This window comes from Hemibagrus wyckioides, linkage group LG01 (genome assembly GCF_019097595.1).
Source record: "Hemibagrus wyckioides isolate EC202008001 linkage group LG01, SWU_Hwy_1.0, whole genome shotgun sequence".
Lineage (NCBI taxonomy): Eukaryota > Metazoa > Chordata > Actinopteri > Siluriformes > Bagridae > Hemibagrus > Hemibagrus wyckioides.
Window position 1 is genome coordinate 8,989,855 of NC_080710.1, and position 18,425 is coordinate 9,008,279.

Consider the following 18,425-nt stretch of genomic DNA (forward strand, 5'->3'; position numbering starts at 1 on the left):
CACTGAACAACAATAAAAGCCTGAGAAACACATGATTATTGCAGTCACTGATGATGAAATGTCACTGATGATGGGGATGTGGTAGCTTAGTGGTTACGGTGTTGGAGTACTGATCAGAAGGTTGTGAGTTGTGAATTAAGCTGAGGCTACTGGGCCTCTGAGCAAGGCCTTTAACCCTCAACTACTCAGTTGTATGCTAAATGCTAATGTAAATGCTCTCAAAAATGCGAATGATTTACACAAAACACGTTCAGTAGAAATACAAAATGTGGTCAGTTTGACCTAAACACCACACAGGGGTTAAATAAATACACCAATAGATTTTGCTTGACATTAAATGAGCTCAAAACCAGGCTATAGATTTCTAATGCTGCAGAGTGAGAGTGATCACATAGTATTAATGTAAACCAGTCTCTCTCTCTATCTCTCTCTCTCTCCCTCTCATTTCCTCACTTCCTCACATTCAATGAGCTCAAAACCATTAAATGAGCTTAAAACCAGGACAGAGATCACTATTGTGATATGAGGAAAGGGGGATTTGAGACATAGGTTAATATTGTAGCATTTTAAAGTAGTAGATTGGAAACTAAGACTGATTAACTGTCAATAATTCCATATTGAGTGGATCATCAGCTATTCGTGGATCATTTGCTATTTATATAAAGACTCTTTTTGCGTATAGATTTAAGTTATAACTCCTAAAGTGTGGATCACTATAAAGTTTCGTCTTCCTCGTCGTGAGATTGCATGTTCGACGTCCTGGCATTGCCGCACCCGTTTGTAGGAGGGATTCCGAGACAGAAAACATGCGTGTGACAGCAGCCAATCGCAGGCATCTGAGCTCTTGTGTAGAAGAAGAGTAGCACTTTAGTCTGAATGTGTTACGTTGTACTGTTATGCAGCATGAGCAGCAGCATGGAAAGGTGTGGCTGGCTATCCTCACATGTCTTGGAGGAAGCATGTGCTAGACTTCACCCTCTCTGGTGTGTAGTGGTTATGTGAGCTAACAGCTGAGAAAACTGTCACATTTACACTGTGAACATTTAATTAGGCATAATAAAAAAAAAAAAATGTTTCACCGTATTTTCATAAATTTTGTACAATCTATTGCACAGACTATTTGATTTAAATAGAAATCAACCAAATAACAGGTACAGGTTTAAGAAAAATATTTAGTAGAGCGTATGTAAATATATTAAGTTTCTCACGAAGCGTGCTTTCACTGCTTATACTGAACTTGACTAGAATGCTGCAGAGTGAAGAGTGATCAATTCATGTTAGTATTAACGTAAACCAGTTACACTGTGAAATCTCACCAGGATGCTGGTGATGACTGCAGTGTTACACTCAGGCACGTAAATAATGTATGGAGGAATAGCACAGTGTTAATGTGTCTCGGTTTGATTCTCAGCTCTGGTGTGAGCTCAGTGTTTGATTTTATTCAGAGCTTTGAAAATACGTGATCGTGTTGGATATATAAAAATAATATTATGTTTTAATGTGTTAATGTCACTCAGTTCAAGCACTTGGAGCTGATTAATTAATTTTATTTATTTATTTATTTATTTATTTTTAATACCCAAACTGAACAAAGCACCCTCACAGCTAATAATCTCACGATGCTACAGATCAGCCCACCGGCGATACAAAAACAGCTCAATGTTCTTATCAACACTCCGAAATCAATGATTTCCTCGGCAGCTCTTCCTCTTCATTTTGTCTGTGGGGTGAGTTGAACACACTGGGCCATCTTTTCATTTGGCTGTGCTACCAGTCACAACTTATCTCGTTTTTTCAAGGGACTGCACCTCTTCCTTCACTGTCACACAACTGTGACAGTGTCTCAATGCCTACAGCGTAAAGAAGCCTCAAAACTGTGTGACACGACCTAACAGCCGTATGTGGAGCTGTTTTCCACCCTTTAAAACACTTTTTTCACACACGCTCTCGACTAAAAGAAAATTTGACCATTTGTGCCAGTACACCTCTCAGGTCCCAAGCCATTTCGACTTTAAAGTGAAATAAAATTTTATTTTATTAAGATATTATTTTGAAAGAATATAAAATTCATCATTTATAGACGCTAATAGATAATATTAATCTCTTATTTATAGTTGACACTACAAAAACATGTCATCGGGATACCTGAGCAGAAGTTTAGTGTGTTTTTTATCCATAAATATTGTCTGCACCGATAATAATGCATATAAAAGCTAGGCATTTTAAAATCTCTATTTGCAGAATTATAAAATCAAATTAGTGACATAAAGGCTGGACAGAAGATGAGGATTAAAACGGGAGGAAAGCTGTTAAAAGTTAGTGAGGTAATAAACCCTCCGCCTTCCTCTGCTGTATTTACAGCCACTGATCAGCGTGATCGCACTCCACTAACTAACACTGATTCCTCTGATAAGTGGAGGTGGTAACACACACACACCCTCCTCTTCGACAGTCCCAGTTTAACTGCTGTTATTAATTAACTGTCGTTCGCTCTGTGTAGCGTCGTATAGCACACGTGGGCGCAGGCGCACTCAGGGTGACGTGCTGCCTGACAAGCCGTCTCTGTGATAACAGTGTGTTGATAAATGAGCGCCAGGTCTTCGCTGTCACACAGATACATCTTGCTGTTTACTCATGAATATGCACGGATCTATTTGCATATGCAAAGTGCTGGCGTTTATCTGATATGCGGGCTCTACAGTCACTCAGTCAATCAGCGTTCTGACATGCCATTAAGAAAGACGAGGAGGAAAAAAAAAAGAGGAATGTTTGCTGTTTGATCAGGTGAGGCCTCTTCATCTGGTTCAGAAGAAAGCAACAGACCTGGGAAGAGCACCTGAACCTCAGTATCATGTCTCTAGCTCAACACCTGAAGCCATCTTTCACTTCCGCATCCTTCATTTTGGAGCGTAAAACGTTTTTTTCTCTTGACATTATGAATGAATGATCAATTGTGTAGGAAAATAATACAATTAACCTTGCAGCTGGCAAAACAATTATATTTACACACTTTAGGACATGAAAAGAATCTTATCCAATCTTATACATGCACAAATTTAGCCTTAAATACAATCTGTTCTGAATAATGCTGTAACCTTCAGTGCTGCAGTTTTTCTTGTTTTCTTCCCTTCCTTTCTGGAACATTGCTATTTAACATTCAGTCCCCCCCACTCCCCACCCAAAAAAAGAAGAGGAAAAAAAAGAAAACAATCTGCACATTTATTCGGTTATAGCATAAACAAGGTGAAGCTAGAGCGCCAGCAAACCAAATGAAATGAGATCCTCAGGCAAAGAACATTAAGCTGAGAATCCTATCCACAAATGAACTTGATTCAATGAGGCACTGACATACAGTGAGTTCAGGGTCTGGATATAAGCGATCATTTACTGCCTCTGTGATACAGAGGTAATAATGCTACAGTGCTTATGTAATCAGCGTCTTCCTTAGCGAAGAACTGTCCCCTGCGCCGTCATGCTTAAATGGTCACAAATCTGCATCCACCAGAGACAGCTAGCCAGTGGGCCCAAGCATGGCAGACTATTATGTTAACAAATGCCAAAAAAAATGGAGAAAACCCTAATCTTGCCAAAACTGTACATCACTTTCTAGTATATTACACACACGATGACTTTTTGTTGTTATTATTTGCTGATAACAGTTCAACACGTTCATTTCCTGCCTACAGTCTATTAATTGTAACAAGCAAGTGTAGCCACATGCAAACATGAGAACCCAGAGGAAACCCATGAGGACAGCAGACCGTACACCAAGTTCAGGAGACTCTGGTGTTGTGAAGCAGCAACGCTAATCTACAAAACATGGAATTGACTTAAATAGAGTTTAAGGCCAAATGTACGTGAACTCCTGACAATCACACACGTGTACATACTGAAAACCCATTCCAAAGTTGGCCCTCTCGCTGCGCTAACAGCCTCCACCCTTCTGGGAAGTCTTTTCACTAGAGTTTGGAATGTGGTTATGGGAATTTCTGCCCATTCAGCCACAAGAGCATTAGTGAGATCAGACTCTGATTTTGGATGAGGAGGTCCGGCGGGGCAGTCAGTGTTCCAGTTCATTCCAAAAGTATTCAGTAGAGTAGAGGTCAGGCCTTTGTGAAGGACACTTGAGTTCTTCCACTCCAACCTTGGCCAAGCATGTGTTAGGAAATCTACAGTTACTGCACACACACAGACATTCTAGCCAAACGTGTGCTTTGGATTTTTTTTGGGAGGACCCAAATCTGGCCACAGTGGTCAGGTTTTCAGACACTTGTGCGTGTGCGGACAGAGTGATGGATTGTCCCACTGTGTTTAGTAAAATTTTCACCAAACTGTAGTCTGTTGAATGTAATAACTAAGGAGTTGCTTAGTACAGGAGAGTCCAATATTTTCTGGAAAGGGCCGGTGTGGATGCAGGTGTTTATTCCAACCAAGCAGAATCCACACCTGTGTTTACTGAAAGCTAAGATCAACTGATTATACTGGTGGAATCAGGTGTGGCTCCTGCTTGACTGGAATGAAAATCTTGTACACCCACCAACCCTTTGTGGATAAGAGTGGAGTAGAAGCAACCTTGTCTTCACACCTGCCCAAAATATGGCAACTTAGAGCTCCTTATTGGTGCAACAGAAAAGAGTTTGAATCCCAACAATGCTTCAGCTATCCACTGCCTAGAGCCCAAAAGAGGAAATTTGGCCATGCTCTCTGGGTGGGATGGATGGTGTACTCTCTCTCCCCAGACAATGACTTGGCAATCATGGGCATTTGTGAGCTCATGTATGTGGAAGAGGCTGGATGGTGCTATTCTCTGAGTGTGTTACACTGCCCTGTAATGCAGCATGAGCAGAACTTTAAACAGATGCAATTACTGGTTTCATGTGCATGGGACGAAGCGTGTGTAATCTTCCACTTTCCCTGGTTTGTAGCTGATAGCTGGGTGGAATTTGCCCAAGGGACAAAATGTGGGGAAAAATAAAAATTATATATAAACTAAGGAATCATGGTGTGCAAATGCCTTCCAATTTGGACAGCCCTTATCTTGAAACGCTGACTTCTTGGGAAGCTGTGCTCCAAGCAACTGACAAACTGACTGTTTTACAGTTCTGCTTTACTGTATTTAATTTTGTGAATCTGTTTGGATTGCGTGTCTGGGTATAGCAGGAACGATGGCGAGGAGCTTTGTGTTTGTATGCTGCTGGTGGCATCATGTCAACGTCTGTTGTTTTTCTATTTTCTGATTTCTGTGAAAGCTTGGTGCCCAGAAGCTGAGTGCTGCAGTGTCGTGCAGTCAAACCCCTCAATTACTCAAACCGGTCTCCGTCTCTCTCCATCATTCTTCATCTTACCTTCTTTTCTGAGGCCAAAATACAACAGGAAGGGTTTCTCAACCGGAGTGCTTATCCACCACATAATAAGCCAAAACACAGGCACGCTCTAAGGAATGTACTTCCTCTCTCTCTCTCTCTCTCTCTCTCTCTCTCACACACACACGTGTATGGAAGAGGCAGAGAGAAAGGAAACACATGTATTTATTTACCTGTTTCTCTTTTATATGTCTATTTCTCAGGTTCTTGCATCAGTGATGCGAGAGCATAGTGGTGTTAGCATCACTGACTGCCCAGCACATGGTAATTGTCAGAAATCTCTGTGTGTGTGTGTGTGTGTGTGTATGTATGTGTGTGTGCGTGTTGGAAATATGCTCTCTCGGCTATAAATCTCAGCGAAGATGAATGAGGAGAGTGCGGTCCAGTTGCTTTGTTTTTTGTCTGCTTCATGGCCAACAGACCTCTTGTTGTTTACACCAGATCTGCACTGTACAAAACAAAGCTGTTTAGATTTAGAACACACTCGTTCACTCTCCCTCTCTCTCTCTCTCTCTCTCTCTCACACACACACACACACACACACAAAATACGTGTGCCCCTGCTTATGTACCCCACCCCTGAGTTAATGCCCAAGGCAGTTTTAACACTGCTGTGCCTCCGAGCACAGAGAGGGGGAGTAATTGGATTGCTGTGGGTAATAAAGCGCTCATATCCTGCACAGCATCTGGATAATGCAGCCATCAGGAAGAAGAGCTCATTAAACAAAACAGTCACCTCTACCACTACCAGATATTGATCCTACCTCCAAAAACCAACTGCTACAAAACATACAACACACAAAATGTACACAAAACAAGCAATTCTTAATTAGAATCATTAAACATGGATGTAACTTAATATAAAATAACATCTTCATATGGTTTAAAATAATACGGAAGTTCAATGCATCCACAATCGGCAGGCCAGTTATTATTAAAGCCTGACCCATAAAAAGACGTGAATGGTCCGAGCTGCTCTGCCTTCATCTCGCCCCTTTTTTTTTGTCGGATGCCTGGTGTGACCGTAAAAGTTGCCTTTTCCACATCCTCCAAAAGATCTTTTCAAAGCTTTCACTCGGGATTAAATATAATTACTTTATTGAAATATCTTTATACCGGAACGCTGTGGAATTCTCGGATCTGATTGGTCAGAGCCCGGCACTGACAGAAGTTCCGGCTGTAACATAAACCACAGGTTTATAATAATGGACTCGTTATAAGACGTCATTGTTTCTATAGTAACAGTAATTCACAGGCACTTGTATGGCAGGCAGGAGGCATAATCTAAGACTAATAAACGGAGTTCATTAAAAAACAAAAAACAAGGTTTAACAAAGAAAAAAGGTATAATCTTGTGGGTTTGTTAGGTTCTTTTGTTAGAAGACATTTATTTAATATCTATAAAAGGAGTTAGCATGCTTTGCAAAGTTTCCCAGCAAGACTTTAGGACAGAGGATGCTTTCCAGTTTCTCGGTGAAATGAAAGAGAGAAAGAGAGAGAGAGAGAGAGAGAGAGAGAGAGAGAGAGCTGGAGAACAATTGTTTATAATTATATAACGTAAACTATCTTGTCTCTTGGACGTTCTACCACAATCAAAGCAATCGTCAGCAAATCAAGCCACCGACTGCACAATCTGCCGTCTGTTATTCCTCACTTAAACCACAGCACTGATGAATTCTTCAATCTGGTCGGTCTAAAATGTGTGGAATAATTTTCTAAAACAGAACAATGTAAATCTACTCTCTATAAATCTCCTCTGGTCTAGGAGGAACGTTGTTTCACTTCACTGTGTACTGCATCTGCTATATATGGTTGAAATGACAATAAAGCTTCTTTGACTTTGACTTTATGTTAATGAGCTCTTATAATACGTTATTATTTCATCAACACTTAGGATAAAGGACAAAGGATGAGACTAAAAATAAAAGTTCAAATTAAAAAAATGTGTTGTTAAACAAAGAAAGGCATATGATTGAGTTTGCTGTAGGTAATTGTTTATTTAACATTTGCGTCAGGAGTCTGGAGTGTTGGTTCTTTGGAAAGGTCACAGGGGAGTCTTCAGGACCTTCTGCTGTCATGGTAACATGATGAGACACATAATTGTCTTATTAATGCCAAGAGAGAGGAAAATGTAATTGATTGCAGAGACCAACCTGTCATGAACGTTAAACATCAGATGGAAATATACACAGATAAAAAAAAGTGTGATGTTTATTAGAAAAATCATCCTAGGAGTCTTTAGCACAGTGCTGTGGTGTAAGAGGACTTCACAAGAACGGTTAAAATTAAAGGAGAAGTTGACTTCCAGAAGGAAAATCTACAAATAATTTACTCACCCCTGGTCATCCAAGATGTTCATGTCTTTCTTTCTTCAGTCGTAAAGACATGATGTTTTCTGAGGAAAACTTTTCAAGATTTTTCTCTATATAGTGGACTTCAGTGGTGTCTGAACTTCCAAAATGTAGTTTAAATGCAGCTACAAAGAGCTCTAAACAATCCCAGCCCAGGAAGAAGGCTCTTATCTAGCCAAACTATCTGTCATTTTCTTAGAAAAATAAAAAATTGTATACTTTTTAACCACAAAACATGTCTAGCACTAGCTCTGGGATGCGCGTCAGGCGTGACGTAGGTGGAGCTACAGACCCAATTATAAACTGCATTTTGGAAGTTCAGACTCGCGGTCACCACAGAAGTCCACTACATGGAGAAAAATCCTGAAATGTTTTCCTCAAAAAAAACATAATTTCTTTACAAATGAAGAAAGAAAGACATGAGCATCTTGGATGACAAGGGGGTGAGGAAATTATTTGCAAATCTTTGTTCTGGAAGTGAACTTCTCCTGTACCATCAACTTATCACAGCTGCACATTGCAAAGGTTCTTGATTCAATTTGTCTGATCTGCACTACATGACCTAAAGGAAGAACACTACACATTCAACAGTGCACAGAAATGAGAATGGAATTAGCTAATGCTGTGATGAGGTTTGCTCAAAGATAGGTCTATAGAATCTTATAAGATGTCTTAACAGATTAGTGTATTTAGAGGAACATGTGCTTTCTGCTTTGAAGGCTTTACCACATTGCAAATTGACTTAATGGTGCCATCTTTTCTTTCTTTCTTTTTTTTTTACATAAGGCTGTCGGGTGCTTTAAATAGCTCATAATTTCTAGAATTTTCCTGACCTTCTGCCATTGTTTAGCTAATCATCTTCATTTGTCAGGATGCTGAATGGTGCAGTATGACACAAAACACGAATTACGTCGGGAAATAAGGGGGAAAAAATATTCACGTGGCTTGGAGGAACAGCATAAACATGGATTCATTTAATTGCTAATAGTACTTATTCTTTCTATTGTGCATGCATGTAATGGTATGATTAACATTCAAATGCTTTCAGAACAATGGCATGGAAGTGATTAAGCGCGGGATTGATCGAGCCGATGAAGTGTCACAACCCTCACATGACGGAACCGCTAAACATTTTACATCAGATTAAAGACCAAAAATGAACTACGCAAATCCAGACCCAGACACGATACACGTGCACACCTGAGAGGAAGTAGCTCATTATCACACTGGGTTTTGAAACTCGTAATATAGAGCGTTGAAATGAATAAAGCAATGTTAATGGTGCTGTAGTGTGAATTATAGCTGTTAAATAATAATAGTGAGAAGCAAGTGAGAGTAGGGAGAGCCTTCTTTCACTGAAAAATGGCAGACGGAGCTGCTGAGAAGGTGCGGGGCTTTGTGTACCGTTTTCATTACCCACATCATCCCGAGCCTTTCTCAGGTAAACCTTTAAAGACTGAATCACGGTCACATCCCTGCTTACTTGTTGTGTTAAACTACTAGGCTAGATTACTTATTGATTGGACAAATGGCATGAACGAGGGACGAGAAATAAAGGTTATTCACATATAAACACACAACAGCACAGTTATACACCGACACAATGCCTCTCTCTCTCTCTCTCTCTCTCTCTCTCTCACTCGCTTCTGTGCGCACGGTGTAACTAGGGCAAGCTGAGGTAAGAGTGTGTCATCACTACTGGAATATAGTTAGCGAGAGAAAGCACACACACACAGACTATAGGTAACATAAAACACACAAAACATACTGATACTGCAGAGTCTTGCTTATTATTCAAGCATTCACTACGCTAAATTCTCTGCATGCTGTACACAGTGTGATACGCTGCACTACTTACACATACACACACACTGCACATGCAGCTGTACTGACTCTATTCTCCTCATACACTGTTACACACTTTGGGGGAAGAAAAAAAACGCTATCCATGCTCTTTTGCTCAGTGAAAAAAAAGCTCATTGAATTTACACCTGATTAAATGATCAATGGATTAACATTAACATAGTTTGATTTCGTAGTTCCGATGGTTCGAGCGTGTATTTCCAAACCCTGATCTCGTACCTGAGCTGAGAACCCAACCCACGATGCCGATGTTCTGCAACAGACACATTACCGCTGCACTATTCTACCATTTTAATTGACTAAATTTAATACTCTGGTTATGGTTCCCATCAGCTCCAGCATCCTCATGAGATTTTACAGTGAAATTGGTTTATGTTAATCCTACGTCACTGGATCGCGCTCAGTCTGCATCATTCAGTCGAGACGTTAGAAACTTTAAAATTAGCAACGAAATCACGTAATAGTTTTATTTAAACTATACATGATATTTTTTCTTAAATTTGTCTGACATATTCCTTTTTTATTGCATACAGAAGCTCACACATGCCTACAATTAGCTGTGATTGAGAGAGAGAGAGAGAGAGAGAGAGAGATATCCCTTCCACCCAGAGATCATGGCTAATTTTGCAGCCTTGGAGCAATTCCTGACTACAGAAGATTTCAGTTCATTTTAATTTCATAATAACAGTTATTAAATTTCAAAATGGCTTTCGTCAAAAGTATACACTTATCATAATGCTCAGAGATGTGAGGTGAGAGAAGATTATTGGTTGTTCATGCAACATTCTGCGGTCGAGTAGTGTTGCTAACACACAGAACGGATCTGCAGTTTCTCCAGTTGACAGATCCGAAAAGACAAAAATGTGCACATGATCCAAAATGTCCAGAGGCACACGTCCCGCCCCGGCGCTTGAGATTTCCTCATGGGCATCTTCAATACGAATGTGGTGCTCAAACTGATGACAACTTCATCCTTGAAGATAAAGGGCACTTATCTGCCCGGGAATTTCTAACAAATGGTCAAAAGAGCAGCACCTTTTATATCAGACATCAGAAAGCTCGCTCAGGTCTTCTATATGTTTCCATCTGCCTGAAAGCTAGCAGACCTTTTTCCAAACAACTTCACTAGCTGGTAGTTTACGTCTCAGCAGGTGGAAAGGTTCCAGGCACAAATAATCAACAGCAGCGGATTAGCCGATCAGTGAGCAGGATCAGTAGCATTTCTGTTGACCGACAAATTACAACAGAATGAAATAAAAGTTTCCTCATGAAATGGAAATGGACATCATGTAATAAATGCAGGCTTCTAAAAAGCTATTTTCAAATAAAAAATAAAAATGTGAAATGTGACAATTTCCTGTTTCCAGAAACTAAAATGTAACAATATTCTGGTGGAAAAATTCATACAATTAAATAATATTTTATAATAACAATATAATATATAATATTTATTATAATAAATAATAATAAGTTCAGTATTATTGATTCATTTAATTATTTCACAAAATATCTATTTATTTATTTAGGCATTCATTGCTGCATTTATTTATTTTACATATTATAAATAATAAATATAAGCATATTTTAAAATTTTATTTTAAAAAATCAGATATTCTGTCCTTTAATAATTATTTATTTTCATGTTCCAATGTCAGTATCAGGGTTGATACAGGATGTATTTATAGAGTCATATCAGTATCAACAGCTACCCAATGAAAAGAAATTATATTATATATAAGATCATAAATATAAGATATTTCCATTGATTATTATTTATTATTATTATTATTATTATTATTATTATTATTATATTATTGATTCCACTGTAGATTTTTTTTACCTGATTAAATTCCTTATGGCTGCGATACACCAAATTTTGCACACACATATTTTGCACTCCCTGCCAAAAAACTCACACTCCAAATCTTCTTGTCCTCCATGCAGGACATGTGAGCTACCCTGAAAAGCTGTTGTAGTTGTTGTAAGCTGCTGCCACTATTAGAATGTCCGTAACTCATGAAATGACATTTATCAAATGTTCAGAAGAACCAGAGCTAAATAAAACAATAGCAGCACTGCACACTTGCTCTAGTTAGATGTTTTCGGTTCGTTTGTTTTTTCTTTTCCTCACAGCCACTCTCTCTCTCTCCCTCAGCTTATAACTACAGTGTGATAATTATTGACAGTGTTCTAAATATTTTTTTTAATTGTCACCAACGCCATCTTATGGTTTTGTATGGTTGATTAATACAGTAATACTGTCAGAAATCCTGCCTGAAGATCCTGCCAAAATTCCGTATTCATAGCAATAAGACTGACTCTGCTTCTGAAATGCTGGTCCACACTTTAATTTCTACATCCTCGCTTCCCTCGCAAATCTCTTGAAAAAGTGTCAAGCGAGAACTTATTCAAGTGTCAACCTAAATCGTTTCTCTCTTCCCTACAAATCCTGCTACTGTATCACTTACAGCAGTCATGTTCTTTAAACAAGGCCTCTCAACAACTCAGGGATGAATTTAGCGTTTTGATGAGTGCATGCCTTCTGACTTCCATTACTGAAATATCGACCTCGCGCTCTCTACCTGCTGAGGGTTTTTTTTTTTTGACTGAAATTTCCCTCCTATCATTGATCCGGCAGAGTGCAACTACATAATCCTGTAGACATCTTATTAAAGTCAATTATGCCTAATTAAATTTCACGTCCCGTTGTGCGCCCACTGTGCCACGTCTTTAGCATGAAGACTAGCGCTGGCTTCTCTGTGAGGTCTTTTCAAAGCCAGATGTTACAGAAGTGTCTACTTCGCTGCTTACGCAAAACAAACTCGAAGGACGGGATATGTGAATATCTGTGGACGGATCTGGACCACAATCCACTTTTTCTTTCTATTTGTTTTAATGATGCTATCTCTAAAAATCCGATCTGCCCGATAGTGTTATTGCGCTGTTGCAGAGCGCGGTTACGGTCTGGGTTTCTGTGTTTGGCAGCAGGTGAGAGATAGGCTTTACTTTACACAGAGGCTTATCTGACCTAGCGTAATTAAAGCTAGCTCCATTAGGTTATAGCATGTGTTAGAATTGGAGGAACAACAGATTAAAAAGCTAATGAGACTTTTCTTCATAGAAAATCTTCGTCTTGGGGCAAAAAGGAGCATGATTATTTATATTTGACAACCAATGAAATTAGAGAGCAGGTGAGATTTATGGCGGCCTTGAGTCCTTCGGAATTAATGAGAGTCTGGAAAACTGTCTGCGATTCACGAACACTTCAGCAATACATAATTCTGATGGGAAGCTTTTCGATGTTCGTTGGGTTAATATTTGAAAGCAGAGTTGGCATCACTTGCATCTTCATTGTCATTAGTTATGTTTCAAATCATATTCAGATGTATTATTCTTCGGTATACATAACTGTCTAGTGCGGTTCATACTGAAATAAGAACAAATGTAGTATAGTGAAACAGACTGGTGTAATGTGCTCCATTTGTGAAACAAATGAAGCATGCCGAATGGATACTTTTTGCGCTAATCTGTCCCATCATGCAAAGTGCTCGGAGCAGATAACAGACAAAACAGCTTCTGTGGCGCTGCTTCTGTCTCTGTCTTTAAAACTGTATTTGTTAATGAACTGTATGCTACACTGAAACTTAATGAGGCACTCTTGTTTACATCACATGCATTTTAACAAACGTGCATTTCCCTTAAGCTGCAAACACTTAAGAGTTTCAATTTGATAATCCTCACTTTTAAAGTGACTCTCCACTTCAAAATGTGTTGTACATGCTGCACATGGAGATGTAAGATGGGCAGATCAGAACATACTTTTATTTGCACATCTTTTCTTTCATTAGACATGTTTGGTTTATAAATGATTCGGCCTTTGTGAAAGAGTCACCAAGCTCAGTCACTGACTCATTCCTAGTTCACATACTGCTGACAGGCTTCAAAGCAAAACATTTCAATACAAACATCCTGAACACACAACTACAGAATTATTAGCTAGAGATTCTGTGCTGATTTACGTAATATGTTTAGCTGCCGGTGTTTTTTTAAACATCTGTGAATCCTGTAAGGATGTGTCAAGCCTGATTAGCAAACCCTGAGTCACTGGATTCTCTCAGATTGATCTCCTTGTCTCTGTCATTCAGCGCATCGGTGTATAAATGAACGAATCTCTCTGTCATGACCAAGATTTGCTCCTCTCGCGTTCAGCAGGTCAGTGTGTGAATCAGCAAATCTTTTCATCATTAATTTTTTAAGCTCTATCTTATCTTTCAATGTATTTTTAAACATTCATGAATTGTGTAAGTCGTCTTTGCGAGAGTGTGTGTGTGTGTGTGTGTGTGTGCTTAATCTTATCTTCTCCTCCTTTTCTTGAGTCTTTTGGTCAAGCCCCGAAATTCACACCTCTCTTGTTCAGCGGGTCAGGTGAGTACCATTCGGGATTTTATTTTAGGTGCGAGGGTCGCATTGTTTCCGTGCGTGTAATAATGGCTGTTTGTTGTGTGGCTTTGACGGTGGCATGATCACGCTGTACACCTGAGTGAACCACACAGATCAGTTGAACAGATCAGTACATTTAACCGACTGGATTCAAATGACCCGAGTCCCTGAAAACCCCAACCTGTCCTCTCTAAATCCTGAAATACACCTCCTCTCCATTTTCATTTGTTCCTTGACATGACCAGTGTGTTCTTTGAAATGTCCTCTTGTAGTTGGTAAAAATGGGTCAGGATTAGAAGCAAAGGGAACAAAAGATAAACAAAATGCAATACTCAAGAAGTGTCTGCAATATGATGTGAATTTGATTTTTAAGCCGATGATAAAAAGTAAGATTTGCAATTTGCAGGTGACCGGTCCAGGGTGTACCCCTGCCTTTCGCCCAATGTGTGCTGGGATAGGCTCCAGCAGATCCCCGGGACCCTAATTAGGAATAAAGTGGGTAAAGAAGATGAATGAATGCAGGAATGAATGAATTTGCAAGCAAATGGTATTAACAACAAAAGCACTATTATTTATCTCTTGATAATCATGATACACTTCTTAGTGTCTAGCTCTATATGAGCTTCGTGCTCAGCTGTAGCTCTCTCTCTCTCAGTGTGTGTGAATGTGTGAGCTGGTTGCTTGTGTGTATTTAGTTTATTGTCTCTCTGTGTTCTTCCTAAAACTGGTTTTTAAGCGTAGGTTTGCTAAGCCATTCTTAAAGTCACCTTCCCATCATGGCAAGAAGGTTAATGTTTCTCATTTATTATTTGCTGCCCAGATATAATTGTCTTTTTTAACCCCTTCACTGACTACGATGAAATATTCCCTATCTACAGTCAAACTAATAGAAAAACCTGACAATATGTCCTGCAACTGTAAGCGATGAACAGTGAGTGTTGCATTAAATGCGCCACATAAAAGGTCACATGTGACCCTCATTTATTAATCTGATTACATCCTTTTTCCCCGAAACCAATAATATGAATTAAAAGCTATCCTCTTGCGTGGTTGTAACAATACTAAATACTGTAATACTGCGTTGTTGTTAACATGCTATACATTTGCTTCCTGTTCAGCCTCATAATTTTATTCAAATTAATTCATCTTGTTCGTATGTCGTGAAGTTTAATGCAAAATATCCATCAGTAAAATGGACAATAAAAAATACAGGGAATGAAATTGAGTAACAACAAGAATGTACATTTAAAAAAGGATTTTAATCCAGTGCTGTAAAGGATCCTTATTTTGCAAATGTTGACATTTACAGAAGTGATGCTTGTTCTTTTTTAAGTGCTGCTGAGCTCATGCTACTCAGGAATTAGGGTATTGGGAATAAGGGGAATTCATGGTACACAGGAATAAGGGTATTGGGAATAAGGGGAATTCATGGTACACAGGAATAAGGGTATTGGGAATAAGGGGAATTCATGGTACATAGGAATAAGGGTATTGGGAATAAGGGGAATTCATGGTACATAGGAATAAGGGTATTGGGAATAAGGGGAATTCATGGTACATAGGAATAAGGGTATTGGGAATAAGGGGAATTCATGGTACACAGGAATAAGGGTATTGGGAATAAGGGGAATTCATGGTACACAGGAATAAGGGTATTGGGAATAAGGGGAATTCATGGTACACAGGAATAAGGGTATTGGGAATAAGGGGAATTCATGGTACACAGGAATAAGGGTATTGGGAATAAGGGGAATTCATGGTACACAGGAATAAGGGTATTGGGAATAAGGGGAATTCATGGTACATAGGAATAAGGGTATTGTATCCTGTACCCGAAACGGTACATCTTTACGCCTTTATGAGTACATGCTTTGTATATTCAGTGTGTAACTTGAACTTGAATTGTACAAATAGTTTACATTTAAAATGGTTAAAGATGGAAAATAAGACTTTAAGGATGATCCTGTACACATAATTATTTTTGAGAAACACACAACACGCACCTTCTCACACAAAAGACTCTGGATATTTTACTACACATATTACTGGATATATAATATATTAATGGACATATTAGAGGAAATTTTGGGGGGATTATCTCCTGTAGAGGGATAATAATAATAATAATAATAATAATAATAATAATAATATATTATTAACATGTAAACATACCAATTTTACTTATAGCTGATGAGCTAACCCTCAAAATAAAAAGAAGAATCATGCACAAACAAATAAATCTGGGTCAGTGACTTTGAAATATGGTACACATTTTATAAAATGTAAAAGTGTGGAAAAAAAACTCTTGCCCTTTTACATCAATGTCTATCCTCTGGGCTGTGAACGGAAGAAAGATATTAAGTAAGAGTCCCTCCCGATCCCATGGCACGGCCCCTCTGCTCAGCTGGAGCATATGTATTTAATTTGATCATGATTTTCGTCTAAATTTGTATTCTGCCCTGGGCTACTGCATTAACGGTGTGGCCAGCACCACCTGCAAACTAGGGCAATATCTGCATTATTTCTTACACGTCTGGGGAAAATAAAAACAAGATGGTGCACACCTTTAAATTTACACAAAGACACAGAGGTGTGTGTAACTGAATTGTTAGATTGTTATAAGTAGTAAAGTCATCTCAACTTGTCTGAATGTCAAGTGCGTGTGTGTGTGTGTATGAGAGAGAGAGAGAGAGAGAGAGACAGAGACAGAGAGAGGACAGAAGGAGAGAGATGGAATTGTGGAATGGTGACACACTGCTAACACATTGGGGTCATGGTGAAAAACGGCTGAAGAGGAAAGAAGGGGAACAGAGAGGAGGAGAGACAGACGGAGACTCCCAGGGAGTAGCAGTGTGCTAGAGAAATAGGGATTGAGGGAGAGAGAGAGAGAGAGGAGGTGGGGTGGATGAGAAGAGAAGGACTTTAGTGTTACATATAATCTGATAACATGTAATATAACAGAGATGTTGAAAAATACGTATATCTGTGTTTTATGCATTTGTTTTATAGAACTGTACTTTTGTTTAACATTGACAGCTAATTCCAGGCAAAATGAGCTCTTCACTTCAGAGACAGAGATGACTGGCACATGGTCCAGCCACAAAGCAGCCCTATCAAATGCTAGCATGACCTTTCAGTTTTAAGTAAGTTACATGTTTCAGTCAACATCCTACCTGAAATATGACCTTATAAATGTTAACTTGTGGCTGTGTTTTGGCAGGCTGGGTCAGTCCAAGGTGGTATGTGGCCTGGATGAATGTGGTAAGTGTGGCTTGGCATCAGGCCATCACCCATTTACTATCTGGGATTATTCCGATTAAGGTTGAGGCCTGTTCTCCATTCTGAAGTGATCGTGACAGAAAACTCCGCAGTGACAACGCTGAACGATCAAACTATGTTCGGGTTGAAAATTTTAATTAACAAACATCATTTTTTGAAACCGAAGTGCTCTATTAGTGACACTGTAGGGGGAAAAAAAGATGCACATAAAGTCTGGTTCAGCTCTGAACTTCACTAATCATTCCCGCTTAGTTTCCTAAAAAGTAAATCTATGCATAAAATGAAGTTTTACATCACTCCTCTATTTGTAATTACCAGTATCGGTCCAATACTGTAATAATATCGCTTGTGTAGGTTGATCACACTGTACTCTATTAGTGTCATAGTCCAATAACAAATAGAAGACTAACACATACTTCACTATACAACCATCCTCCACAGTCTGGGAGCTGTTTAATGTTTGATATATATATATATATATATATATATATATATATATATATTTATTTATTTATATAATTATTATTTCCACCACTGTAACAAAACTGTAAACAATCGCGAACCTCCTGGCAGCTCTTAACAGATTCCAGGGACCTGACCATGGATCTATAGACTGATTCACAAACTTAAAAAAGGTGTACGTGTAAATGTGTAGAAGTGCTAAGCTCAATAAGTATGGATGCACGGGTGATAAATACGCGTTTAATACCTTGTGCTAGTTACATAATATTTTTTTAACACTAACGGCAAATTGGCTTTGGGTAGTCTGATATAATTTTTTTCCACGCTGTTACATACAAATTCACAAGCAATTGCATGCTAGCTAAGATAGTTACATACAAATAAACATGGAACAATATGAATTGCCGCAATTATATTTTTGCCTGTCTTTTATATATATATATATATATATATATATATATATATATATATATATATATATATATATATATATATATACATATATATACTTGACCTTCATGTAGGGGTGAAGTCAGTGGTTGTCTCTGCCATTTTTCCCATTCAGAGTAATAACAACCAATTTCAAGGGCCCATTACAGTAACTGTTTTTCATCACTTCGGTTTGGAGCGATTTTACAAATGGCTGCCGTGGGTCTTTCACCTTCTGC

General features: G+C 38.8%; 1 protein-coding gene across 2 annotated transcripts in view; it reads right to left on the minus strand.

Moving 5' to 3' along the window:
• efna3b (ephrin-A3b) overlaps nucleotides 1-18,425 on the minus strand; it is a 104,378-nt gene that overhangs the window by 84,157 nt on the left and 1,796 nt on the right. The gene's annotated exons all lie outside the window — the stretch shown is intronic.